At 33.7% G+C, this 13,005-nt stretch overlaps 1 protein-coding gene and 2 long non-coding RNA genes across 4 annotated transcripts in view; 2 read left to right on the top strand and 1 right to left on the bottom strand.

Moving 5' to 3' along the window:
- LOC126916883 (uncharacterized) overlaps nucleotides 1-13,005 on the top strand; it is a 193,689-nt gene that overhangs the window by 150,380 nt on the left and 30,304 nt on the right. The window lies entirely within an intron of this gene.
- Nucleotides 2,704-5,082, top strand: LOC126916893 (uncharacterized). 2 transcript variants are annotated; one of them, XR_007710806.1, is made up of 4 exons: nucleotides 2,704-3,378; nucleotides 3,510-3,559; nucleotides 3,988-4,308; nucleotides 4,387-5,082. It is a non-coding gene; the product is annotated as an uncharacterized LOC126916893 (long non-coding RNA). The 2 variants fall into 2 exon arrangements; XR_007710805.1 differs by lacking the exon at nucleotides 3,510-3,559 and having other exon boundaries at nucleotides 2,707-3,378.
- On the bottom strand, nucleotides 4,470-7,834 carry LOC126916902 (uncharacterized). Its single transcript, XR_007710814.1, has 2 exons — nucleotides 7,786-7,834; nucleotides 4,470-4,535 (listed from the first exon to the last, which is right to left on the bottom strand). It is a non-coding gene; the product is annotated as an uncharacterized LOC126916902 (long non-coding RNA).

Here is a 13,005-nt window from a genome sequence, read left to right as displayed (position 1 = left end):
TATTTTATATGAAATCTTCCCTTAGAGAACGTGGGCAGATGAATATTAAACTTTGATGGAACGCATCTAACGATGAAATATTACATATCTATGAAATTCATCTAAATGATTAAATATCAGATATCTATGGTATTCATCAAACGATTGAATATCAAATAATATAAAATAAATATAAAATAACAGCAACATTTCGATATTATGGATTAATTGAATTAACTTTTAAATCGAAACACAAACGTGTTAACTACAACCTGCGGATTAAAGCGATTACAACTTACAAATTAACATAAAGTGTTATGTAATTATTTTATAAATGTCTTAAAACGTTATGAATATTAGTTTATATGAAATCTTCCCTTAGAGAACGTGGGCAGATGAATATTAAACTTTGATGGAACGCATCTAACGATGAAATATTACATATCTATGAAATTCATCTAAATGATTAAATATCAGATATCTATGGTATTCATCAAACGATTAAATATCAAATAATATAAAAAAAATATAAAATAACAGTTAGCAACATTTCGATATTATGGATTAATTGAATTAACTTTTAAATCGAAACGCAAACGTGTTAACTACAACCTGCGGATTAAAGCGATTACAACTTTTTCCTTTTTTTTTTTTTACTTTTTTTTTTTTTGATAGGAAAACTTCAACCAATACTTTTGTGTAAGCCTGTGAGGTAAGCCTCGACTTCTACACTAACTTCGTAAGCTATAGAACTAAAAGAGCATAATCGTAATGTGATACGAATAGTCGGAAGAAATTTAACATTTATTTAAAAACTATATATATGTATTTAAAAACCGCTATATTACAAAATCTTTAACTATATTTTTATGAATCTGTATAATTTTTTAGAATTTTAAAAGGATACATATATATATGCAAGCTCCCTAGATTTCATGTAGGATAGGGATTCTTTTTGTTTCGCGGGTAGCACGACAGGCTGTGTTTCACGGACAGACCGATCTTCCCTTGTTTTACGGACGACCATTTTAAGAAGCACGTTTTTCCCGAACGGACGGACAGAGAGTTACATTAGAGACAAACAAGGTTACGGAATAGTTATTTAAGATTTTAAAGACTGAAGAAGGAAGATCGGTAGCTCAGGACGTTGAAAATCGATTCTCAATTTTCAGGTAAACATTGTACTAAAGACTTGTTATTTCCCGTTTATATAATTATTGTTATTTATTGTTATAAACGCATATTAATTGTTGTTTATTTTTGTATTTTATTATTTACTTCATAATAAAAACTCGATTTTCAGACTACAGAATCGATCCCTGAATTATCACCAAATTACGATCTTACAAATCGATTTTCACTACGCCATGCCGTTAGAAGTGAAGCTACGTATCGCCATGAACGAGAACGCAAGGGGGGGGGGGGGGGAGAAAATAGAATGCATAAGAATCCATAAGAAAAGCAGAAGATGAAGTATGTGATGTCTTTCCTCCAGAATATCAAGCAAGAGATCATCATCCGCGGTTATTCAGTTTATCGATAGTGAAGAAAGCCGCAAACAACTTAACCAAGGTAAGCCATTACAGAAACATTGCACTCACGATGGATGACGCAACGGCAGCGTCATACATCGGTACAAGTTTAAACTTCGTGTTTCGAGATATTTACTTAGAAGAATCGGAGATCATCCCCACAAGGAAAATAAAGACCGAAATCGAAAAGCCCAATCTTCAAACAGAAACATTATTAGAAATCTTCCAGAAAAAAAACATGCATGAGAGAGAAGGCACAGACTTTGTCATAAAACAATTTGATGGAACGCAAAAAGCCACAGATTGGTGTATGAAATATTCATATTTCACATACGCATCCCTTCCATACTCTACTATGAGTATGAAACCGAATACGAAAAATACGAAATCCAAAATGATGAAAAAAGGATCAAGAATTTGAAGAAATATCTGGGAAAAACAGCATCAGAATGGTACCAGACAAATCTGCCGAAGGATGAAGAATACAACTGGGAAAATTGGAAGGTGGAGTTCAAAAAGCTTCTGGCAATAAAGGTTGGTCTGCAGTACGATATGCTTATAACTTTAAATACATTTCAGGTTCATTCACTGAATATGCCATAAAAAAGGAATGATTAATATTGGAAGTAAGGAGGAAGACTTCTGAAGAGACAGGGATAAATCTAATTGTTATTGGATTACCCATACACATTCAAGATAAAATCAATAAAGAAACAGTACAATCAACAAATGGCTTAATTGGATTCTTGGGGCAATATCAGACGAAGGGAAGAAAAACACAAGGGAGTAACGCAAGATTGGACAGAAAGCCAGAGCCACCGCCCAAGAAGCAACCTTGTGTGATTTATGAAGCACTGAATTTCCCAGGTCGATTTCACCCAATAACAACTCACCAAAGAAATACATGCACATACTCATCGATCATTTTTCAAGGGCTGTTTTTATATCCACATCGAAAACACAACACACAGAAGATATCATAAAACTTATAGACTCGACAGGAGAAACTGATTCCATAAAAATTATCCTTGCAGCCGATACCCAGTAATGACATCCAAAGAAATTCAAGAGTATACGAGGAAAAGGAACATTAAATTAATTTTCACTTCGACAGACTGCCCATCCTCCAATGGACTGAACAAAAGGGTAAATCAAACATTAGTAAACAGGATCAGATGTAATTCAGACAAAAATAAGAAAAACTGGACAAAAATCACAGAAGAAAGCGTAGAAGAAAACAATAACACCAGACACAGTGTAACGGGGTTTGCCCCAAATCATTTACTGAATGGAAAAATGATTGAAATCGTCCCTAAGGAAATAATGGAGAATAAGATAAACCTAAAAAGAGACAGAGAAGAAGCATTCAAAAACTCAACAAGAAATTTCGAAATCAACAAACAAATCAACAAATAAAAAAAGAAGAGAACACGAATTTAAAATCGGTGATATGGTCTTCACCCATAACGGAAAAAAAATGAATAGAAATAAGCTGGAAGAAATTAGGAAAGGACCTTTCATAATTCTAAGAAGGATTTCAAACTCCATATATGAAGTGGATAACGGTAATCGGGGATCTGAAGGGAATCTGTTCCACTCCCCATTCGAGGGGCGGTGTAAACTCCCTAGAGTTCATGTAGGATAGGGATTCTTTTTGTTTTACGGGTAGCACGACAGGCTGTGTTTCACGGACAGACCTTCTTTTGTTTTATGGACGACCATTTTAAGAAGCAAATTTTTCGCGAACGGACGGACAGAGAGTTACATTAGAGACAGACAAGGTTACAGAATAGTTATTTAAAATTTTAAAGACTGAAGAAGAAAGATCGGTAGCTCAGGACGTTGAAAATCGATTCTCGATTTTCAGGTAAACATTGTACTAAAGACTACTTATTTCCCGTTTATATAATTATTGTTATTTATTGTTATAGACGCATATTAATTGTTGTTTATTTTTGTATTTTATTATTTACTCCATAATAAAAACTCGATTTTCAGACTACAGAATAGATCCCTGAATTATCCCCGGATTACGATCTTACATATATGTACATATTTGTATATTTATATATATATATAAATATATATATATATATATATATATATAGAGAGAGAGAGAGAGAATGTTACAAGGAAGTAATCTAAAACTTCGTAAATTTGTAGTACATGTTTAATGAGAAAAGTATAAAATATCTGATAAGCGTAGATCCAAAAATTAATCCTATTTATTTGATATACCGTACTTTTTATTTAACATTTAAATCGAACGTTTAAATCGAACCCTCGATAGAATAGATAGAATAAACGTGTCCAATAAAATAATCTCCTCCATCATCTGATTTGAATTCAACGAATTTTTTTTTATGAATACACATAGAGAGAAATCTACCTATAGTGGACACACGTACAAATCAATAAACAATGCATGTCGTGCAATATCGGCTACAGAAGGAATAAATAGATGTATTATCCACAGATGGCAGTTATACAGTGACTACGAAAGGTATTTAAATAATATGAATATAAATACATGATACATGTATTAAACTTGGTATTATTTAATGGTACTTTCATACGATTATAAGGATTTGATTTGAAATATAAAAGCTGATAGGAAAACGGTTCATTGGAAAATATGGACACGCGCAAATATTTTCTCGTGCCCGCAGTATATTAAAACAGAAAGTCAAATGAAATATTTCTTATCAATGGCGAAGGATATTTTTCTCTTCTTCTTGACCCAGCAATTGGATTTCAAATATTATATAACGTTGATTAAAATTTCCTTTTCTCTCGAGTGAGTACTATAAGATCACAAAATGACATAGATCTTTTCTTTGCAACTTGCTGAATATAAAACTGCGTCCTTTTACAGGCAACCATGTATATTCCAAGCGCGATGAAGGGATTAGATCATCGTATCGTAAATTATGCTTACTTCCAACCCCAAAGGCAGACTTTCTATGTGCTTGTCTCTTTGCTTCGAGGGCCAGCGAACTCTTCACTCTATATGACAGAAACAGCCTAGAATCCAGGGGGAAATTTGAAAGTCAATCAAGGAAGAAACTGCAAGATGGACAGAGCAAGGTCTCGTAGAAATGTATGAGATTCGTTTCTCGCAAATTACGAGATACGGAAACGTTTAAAGTCATCTACAGGCGGAAATCTGTTCAAGACAGTCGCGGTAATGTTTCGACGTTATATTTCATACGTTAAGCCAGCTATTATTTAAATATGTTCTTTGAAATTAAGTAAAATCAAAGTAGCTGAAAAAGTACAGCTGATAAAATTACGTTCAAAACGTGAATGAACAATAATTTTTACTTTCGTTACGCTGTTGTTATCGATTATCCATTATTTCTTATGGCAAGAAATGGGAACGTGCTTAATTTACGATAAAAACGAGAAACAATACGTAAAATATTTTTCACGATAAATTATTTTCATATTGTTTGAAATAATTTTACGCTTCCGCGATATAAGTGGCGAATGTAATTGAACAAGAATCATTTTTGATAAATGTAACAGATATATACCGTATATATATGCAAAATATATTGTAACGTGTTAATTGATAAAGTTACGTAAAATTATTGGAAATCTATGTACGTAGGTATGTTTAAATATTTCATTCATGTTTTTATTCCATTGAATTGCAAGTTGTATAAAATCATTTCATTAATAGTATAGTTAAATAATATAAGAATTTCGAATTAAGAATATTGTTTATTAGTGATATAAATAATTAAATTAGTAATAATGTATACTTAACACGTTCTTGTATTTTGTTATTAAGGTAGAATTAAATGGTTAAAGAATTAAAATTATTTCGCTCTTCTTTCAAAATTATTTCAATCTCGATCTCATGTTTTAGAAGGGAAAACTATAATTTTTGTTCTTAAAACATATCATCCCCTAATAGTCTGCGTTCGAATCATGATTATTCTAAAAACCACTATGATTGTGTTATTGAAACACATCAACGTCATCAACTAGTTTCTTAAACTACGTAGATGCTATTGAAACAAACTACGTACATGCATAGTAAGTTTATATGAATATTAAACATAAGAAACTTCGTTTGACTTGATTTGACTGAAATCAGCTTGTCGAAGTGCATCATAGAAATAAGTCACGTCGATCAAAGTTGTAGCGCAATATCTATTAGACTGTCATTAAAGTCATCGTTGGTACATTAATAGATGGTATCATACAGTTAAACGACATGTCATAATATTCTTTCATCTAAACCATAGTAGCAACAGACTGTTTCCTACAGACTAGAGGTATTTCACGGGACGATCATATAAATTCTTAAATACAATAATGTATAATACACATACGTACATACATGAACCAAGTCTGTAAGCATAATCTATAGACTATAATAAATACGTGAAACATTTTGAATTCTGTATTAGATTTGAAGAAATCTCGAATAAATCAAAAGATATTAAATACTACAAAACTGTGAGCATTATTAAGGATTAGGATGTGATTTTTTGAAAGATATAAATATAATTTATGAATAGTTTCAAAGATGAAGGTGAAAGAAATCTGTAACAAGAATTAGTCCCTTAAGGAAACGTTAATTACTTTGTTACTGTAGAAACACTTGTGGATTCTTCGTTATAAAACTAACAATTATCTTTTATCTAAAGGATATGTTATAATACAAAGATCCTTAAAATTATTCGATGGAATATCCTATTGATATTAATGCTGATTACCTACTTTTTAACCTATCATTTACAAAGAACAGTTTATTTATCGAAGCTATAAACTTTTTTGCCCGCTTCAGAGCTTTCATCGACGATTTATGACGTACATGGTGCAATAATGCCTAATGCGATTCTCTTTAATATCCCATATTGCATACATTCTCGTACCGATTACACAAATTGTTTGAATTCAAGAAACATGAGATCACTATACCGGTATAAATTTGTTATTTACTTGATCTGAAATATCCTTTCAAGTTTGAAGTGAAATTGAAATTCTTTCAAATAATCTTTGACTTAAAGATGTTATTTATAGTTTCGCGTTTATCGATATTGATTCCCTAAATTTAACTGATTTTACATGTATATTTATTTTACGATTTAAGCATTACATGTTAGTTTAAGTATCATTTACATACCAGCTACTTGAAATCCATTTAATTTCATGTAACTTAACTAATTACAGAACAAGGTTTAACTTTTACGCTAACTAAGCTCAAAATGTCCATGAAGCATGATTTGTTTCTGGAAAGTCATTTAACTATTTTAACTAACGAAATGTATAACGAAAACTATCGATTTTCAGAACTTTATAATATAATGGAATCGTTTTACATATTTGCGGACAAACAACACAACACAGTTTTCGTCTATGAATACGAAATAAAAAATTTAAATAAAAATTATATTAATCCTTTCGGTACGAGTTGTTTTTTAACATCGATGGTACGTATAAAGCAGTAAAGCATGTGCGTGACCTGAATACATTTCCGGTCTTTTTATAACGATTGTGAACAAATAATGTAAAACTATAACTTCAAAACTATAACGTATGTTTCCAGATAAAGAAAATAATCACAGACTTCGCTGGATGCATAAGCATTCATAGACAACATCAATGGAATTTTTTCTGATGAATATGTACTTCTCCTGTAGGAAACTATGAGATGACTCGTTTGTTTGTAAGAAATGTTCAAGAGCAGTTATGAAATCATTTACGGATTTCACTACGTTTTACATATTCGAAACTTTCCATCTTTGCATTTCTTTTCTGTCTCCCCTTTCTCACGAATACTTGAATACATGATTTTTTCAAATGCAAAAAAAAAAAAGAAAAAAAATGCTAATTCGTATATTACAAAACTTTACAAAAATAATCGTAAGAATCTGATCTATTTTTTCTCGTATATTTCCTTGTTTGGAAAAAGGAATAATTTATGACTTGTAATTTGTAAAATTACGCTAATAATATCAGTTTACTTGTACAAGATGGCCACCATACACATATTTGTCACATTAGAAAATATAGACCTAACCAAACAGAAATATTACACATTACAAGTTAGCGTACATATATATGTAGTATCTATTTAAAAGTATCGCAGATTACCTCTTGAAAAGTAAGAAAACATAAAGACTAAAGTAAAGTTGTAAATCTAAACTACAGTTCAAGTTATACAAGGCATGCAAAGCTTCTCTTGAAACGTTAGGTGCGTACTTCGATATACAATATAAAGAAACATAGCCCGCGAGAAAAGCTATATAGTACATACCATACAGATCCCTCGCCATAACTTTGTCAATATGCGCAACGAAATCGGTAATTTTCGCGTCACCACTTAAACACCGTTTCTCTCGCTTTGGATAATTGAATCAAATCCAGATCGTCCATGTTTACAGCGAAGCAACACGTGATACCGCCAAAAGTGCTTTCCACCCCCTCACATAACTGACATCGGCCGTCCGTGGATCCAACGGAAGGATTTTGAACGTTGGAGAATGCGTAACGCTGATTGGCTATTGAGCTCGGGGGTCGATCGTATAAAGGGACGCCGGGTCGCAACGAGCCTCACAGTACCGCTTCAACTGTGAACGCGATAAGAATTGCATCGTCTATTTTACGAACTGTAAATCTTCGTTGCTTATACCGTTTTCTTGGTGAGTGTTAATTTTTTACTTATTCGATGGTATAATAATATCGTTATTACGATGTAAAAGTTTTTGGATGTGTGATTTCTTGATTGAAGAGACGCTATCAGTATTAAAAGTTTGAATATCCCGCCACTAGCGAGGGAAACATAATACAGAATGATTCTTTCATTTGCTTACATTCGATTTGTTAATTTTACTCCTATTCTCCTTTTTAATTCGTAATTTCCGTAATATCGTACGGCTCTATATAGTAATTGGTGAAGACCGTGAAACGCGAAAGATGAGAAAGAAACAAAAGGCGGGGGATACGACGAATCATGGCAATCCATTTTATTTTCTAGCCATCGATTAACGGCCAACGTTTAATTTCATTTCTTTCGCAAAACTCAATTAGAATCGTCGCGACAATCGCTAGAAACCGCAGGCAAATCTGCCAACGTATCGATCGTAGCGGACGCCAATCCCTCTTCGTTAAATGAAATAACGAAAGACAAGATGTAAATTTCACGAAACTTTTCCTCTCGTATTTGTTCGCCAGTTGATGCTTCAAATACTACAGAATATAGCTATTTGCTTTTTGCTGGAAAGCTGAGCGCTATTTCGCTTAAACGTGAAACAGCGAGAATTAGGTATTTCAAAGACACTGTCTATGGAAATCGCTGAAAATTCCAGCCATTTAATTTCACACTGACCTACTCCTGTTTTTTAAATACTTTAGGAGAGGGCGCTACTCGTTACCATTTTATGTAGCCATGAAGCGTTTAATCTTCGAAGGAGGATAATCTTAACAAGATACATCTCGGGGTCGATATTATCGGAGATGAATAAAAGTTTTTCGATTCTTCATATTTGATTTTTTAAGTAGAACTTTCCGTTGATCCTGGCTTGAATCTTCTTCTTTCTCGTGCACCCAAATGCTTATTATTAGATGAGAGCGATAGGAAGGTTTTTCGTGTTTCGCAACATTAAAGACAGCAGGAAACGAGCTAATAAAATTGAAGTCACTTAGCCCTTAATATATTTAATATGAGTAATTTTTTAAATATAGCCATCTATTAGCGTGCGTTTGAACTTTGCGTTTTTCTTTTTCGTGCGCCTGAACGTTTTTTATTAGACTGAGTGGGACACGTACCTAGGAAGCTTTCCGTGCTTCGCAACTTCAAAGTAAACAAAGGATATTTGACAAAGTCAACAAGCGACGAGTTAATAAAATTGAAGTTAAGATAGACAGAAAGATAATACGTATGTAGTACCTCTGTGGAAGATAATATAAAATGGAAACGTATTTGACGCAACAGAAATATCTTTCTGCAAATATAGGAGACGAGGAATCAATTTAGCAAAATAATTAAATAAAGTTATTGAGTCGCGAATTACACGCATGTAATACCAGATAAAATAACTTTAATAATCTTTGTTTCTTATATTCTCGTGAATAATAATTCTTTAATCGATAGTTCCATGGATATTTAGAATAATATCTACAAATTATTTAGAAATGCATAAAAATCCACGGTTTGTTTAATCGTATAGATACATACATAGATAGGTTGAAGGTTTATTTTGAAAATTCATTAGAAACCTAAGAAGTGAATTTACGAACTGCACAGGCGGATAAGTTTGAACGCGAGGAAGAGTGTGGTTCTTGAGTTCGATGATTTTTCCAAGTAACAGTCTTAATTCACGTGCGAATGTTAAATTGGAAATCTTTTAAGCTTTACGCAAATTATACACACGGTTTACACAATAAATATTTATAGAGGTGAAAATGATCTTTAAAACAATCCTTCGTATTAAAACCAAATATTTGAGTAATTCTTAAGGCGAAGATCGCGTATACAAACATTGAATATATTACATAGAGGAAACGTTGCAGAGTAACGTAAAATAATGTTCGTTATACAATTAAAGGCCGCGCTTAAACTAACAGTTCGATCGGGAAAATTCATTACCTTTTAAAAATTCAAATCCAATTAAACAGAATCCAACGAAATTGAATTTCCGCTTAAAAATCTTGTACAAGCCTTTAAAAATCAACGTATGTACCTACTTGTCGCTCTACAAATCCTCGCCGCTATAAATTTCCCTGTCTTAAAAGAAGTAGAAGATACAAACTATACAAACCACATAATTTTTATCGCTTTATATCACGTTGCTATAATACGTTTTATATCACGCGTAATATAGTTTCTCAGCCACAGTGGCGTTACAAGGGCGAGACCATACGTGTCTTAATGGCGTTGTTTCGTTGATATCGAATAATATCGCGCATCGACGATAGGCGATGCGAACGAAACGCGCCGAGCAAAATCTCAAAGAGACGCTGACAATGCCTTCGTGTAACGTAAGGGATGAAATGAAAAGTCGAGAACAAGTCTTTTTTCCTTTCCTCGTTCTTAGTCAGTTAAGAAGAAAGCGAGAATGAAAGGGACAGCAGCCATGAAGTATGTACGTTTTCACGTCGGTGCCTCTCATTGTCTGCTGCAACGTTACACTGCGTTTCGTTGAAGATACTCTAGTATTGCGAACCTTTATGGTCAAAGCACGTCGAATAGCCATCAAGCGGGTGTATACGACCTATTTGTGACCCAACAACTAAGCTCGATATTAATTCTAGACCCTTGATCCTTGGCCAATGAGTTCACCTGATTATCGTAATTAAGCAGTTATGATTTTAATCGGTTTACGAACGCTTCGATTTTAAAGTAGGATCGGATATCAAGAACAACAGATTTTAAACTGTCGGATTGCATCCGACTCGTATTTTCTGCTTCGTCGATCCCGTTTTTATCGATGTTTTGATTCGAAGTTTCATGAACATTGCAGATCGTTACGTTGTCGATTATGATAAATCCTGTAAGAATATATTGTATAGATTTGTATTAACATAATGATACAAATATTACGCAATACGTGTATCGTACGTATTTCATCTGGATGTTAAAATCAATGGAATTGTGTTTCTACTAGAAATCTTCGTCTCTGACGTATACAGTGGATAGAAAGGCAGGAAATTTGTGAGATAAATTATAATACGTATCCGAATGTGACAAAAACGTCTCGTAACAAAACGTCTCGTGACAAAAACTGTCTCTCGTTTCAAATATGTCAAATTGACAGAATAGTAGAACATCGACTACGCGAAAGGATAAACAATTAATTTTCCTCTTTGTCATTTGTACGCATTCTAATTCGTTCTTTTTTTCGGAGATATCGGATTTCGTTCACCCGTGAAGGTCACAAACTTTCAGACAAATCGTTGCAATCTCCTTTACATCTTCGATGTGTAATACGAATGGATACGATGGATACGATGGATAATACGAAATCGTTATCGATGTATTAGGTATAATATCGGTTGGTCGGAAAGTTCGTTCCGATTTTTAAGGAATTTAATAAAATAAAAGCTTTGCTTAGTACCTTTCCATTGAGGAAATTTCAAGTATGTTTTCATTTATGTTTTTAAGCATATCACGCTGAAAAAACGTTACTGTAAATGTTTTTAAACATGCTCGTTGATTTTTAATAAAATATTACACGTGTTAAACGCTGCTGGGAAAGTTCGTTCGGATTTTTAACTCTTTGGACGATGTAAAAAATCATATTGAAAAGTTTCCCGCCGGAAAGCCTGAGAGGTTTTGGAAGAATGGATATTCAAGTTGCGTGAAATATGGGAAAAGTTTGCGGAACAAAAAAATCGTGCCTATATAATTCGATAAACGTATTTCGAGTAGAAATGCAAATTAGAACCAAAGGATCTTTTCAATCGTTCGAAAAATACGTGGCAATTCAGGCTATATGCTTGTCAGAGCATCCGTGGAATATTAATTCTGTGTTATAACAGCCACGCATACTCCACGTTTCACGAGTATACTCGTCGTCGCTTACTTTTCGCGACGCATTTTAACACGCTTCTCAGAAAGGTCGCAACAACTAACAGCTTCATATCGTATAAATAAATTACATCTTTTTTAAGAACATTTTGGCCATTGTATCTTCGATAGCTAAAACATTTTATTCCAGACAAATCTCTTGCTTCGTACAACCATCACCGAATTATTTTAAATTAGATTGGTCGTTTGGAAAGAAGATACGCGTTTTCCTTTGCCCGCCAATTTGACAGGTGTTGGTAAAAACACGGTGGAAATGACTGGCGCAATGACGAAAAACCTTTAGCTTCCATCGATATGCGTCTGACGTCGATCTTCGAAGAAGTTGGGATACAACTTGCGTCTTACATTTTTCGTCTCGCGTTATTTGCGTAAATATACAAAGAAAGACAGACGTCTGTCTCAGTGTGGTTCCGATCGTTCGAGATCTAAATTCAGACCTAAAACTGTAGGTTCATACTTCGCCATTCGCACGCAGTTCTCGTGATTCTTTGCCCAGAGTTTCATAAGACAGTCGCTAACGAGCTCGCTAACCGAAAGGTCTGCGACTGCGACCAAATGCTCTGGAACCGTACGACTTTTCAAACGATAAGGATCGACGACGACGAAGACTGAAAATGCGAAATATATATATAATACGTTCGTCTAATAACGCACGCACATTCGTACGGTAAATACGTGAGGTTATTTGGTGCAGGATGTGTAGATGTTTAATAGTATATTTATTAACAATTCTCGTTTTCGATTCTTTACGTACAACTCTCGATTCAACAAATGTTTTCTTGATCCGATTCGTTTCTTTTTGTCGCCCTTTAATATCCCCACTACGCACGCGGTTGGTGGGCGTCCGTGACCGTTGTCACGTAACAACAGTCGCGGACGCCTACCAACCGTGTGCGTAGTGGGGATATTGAGAGGCGACAAAAAGAAAGGAATTTTAGTTTTCAAACT

Source organism: Bombus affinis, chromosome 5, assembly GCF_024516045.1.
Source record: "Bombus affinis isolate iyBomAffi1 chromosome 5, iyBomAffi1.2, whole genome shotgun sequence".
In the NCBI taxonomy this organism is placed as follows: domain Eukaryota; kingdom Metazoa; phylum Arthropoda; class Insecta; order Hymenoptera; family Apidae; genus Bombus; species Bombus affinis.
This window is presented reverse-complemented; position numbering and strand designations above follow the sequence as displayed.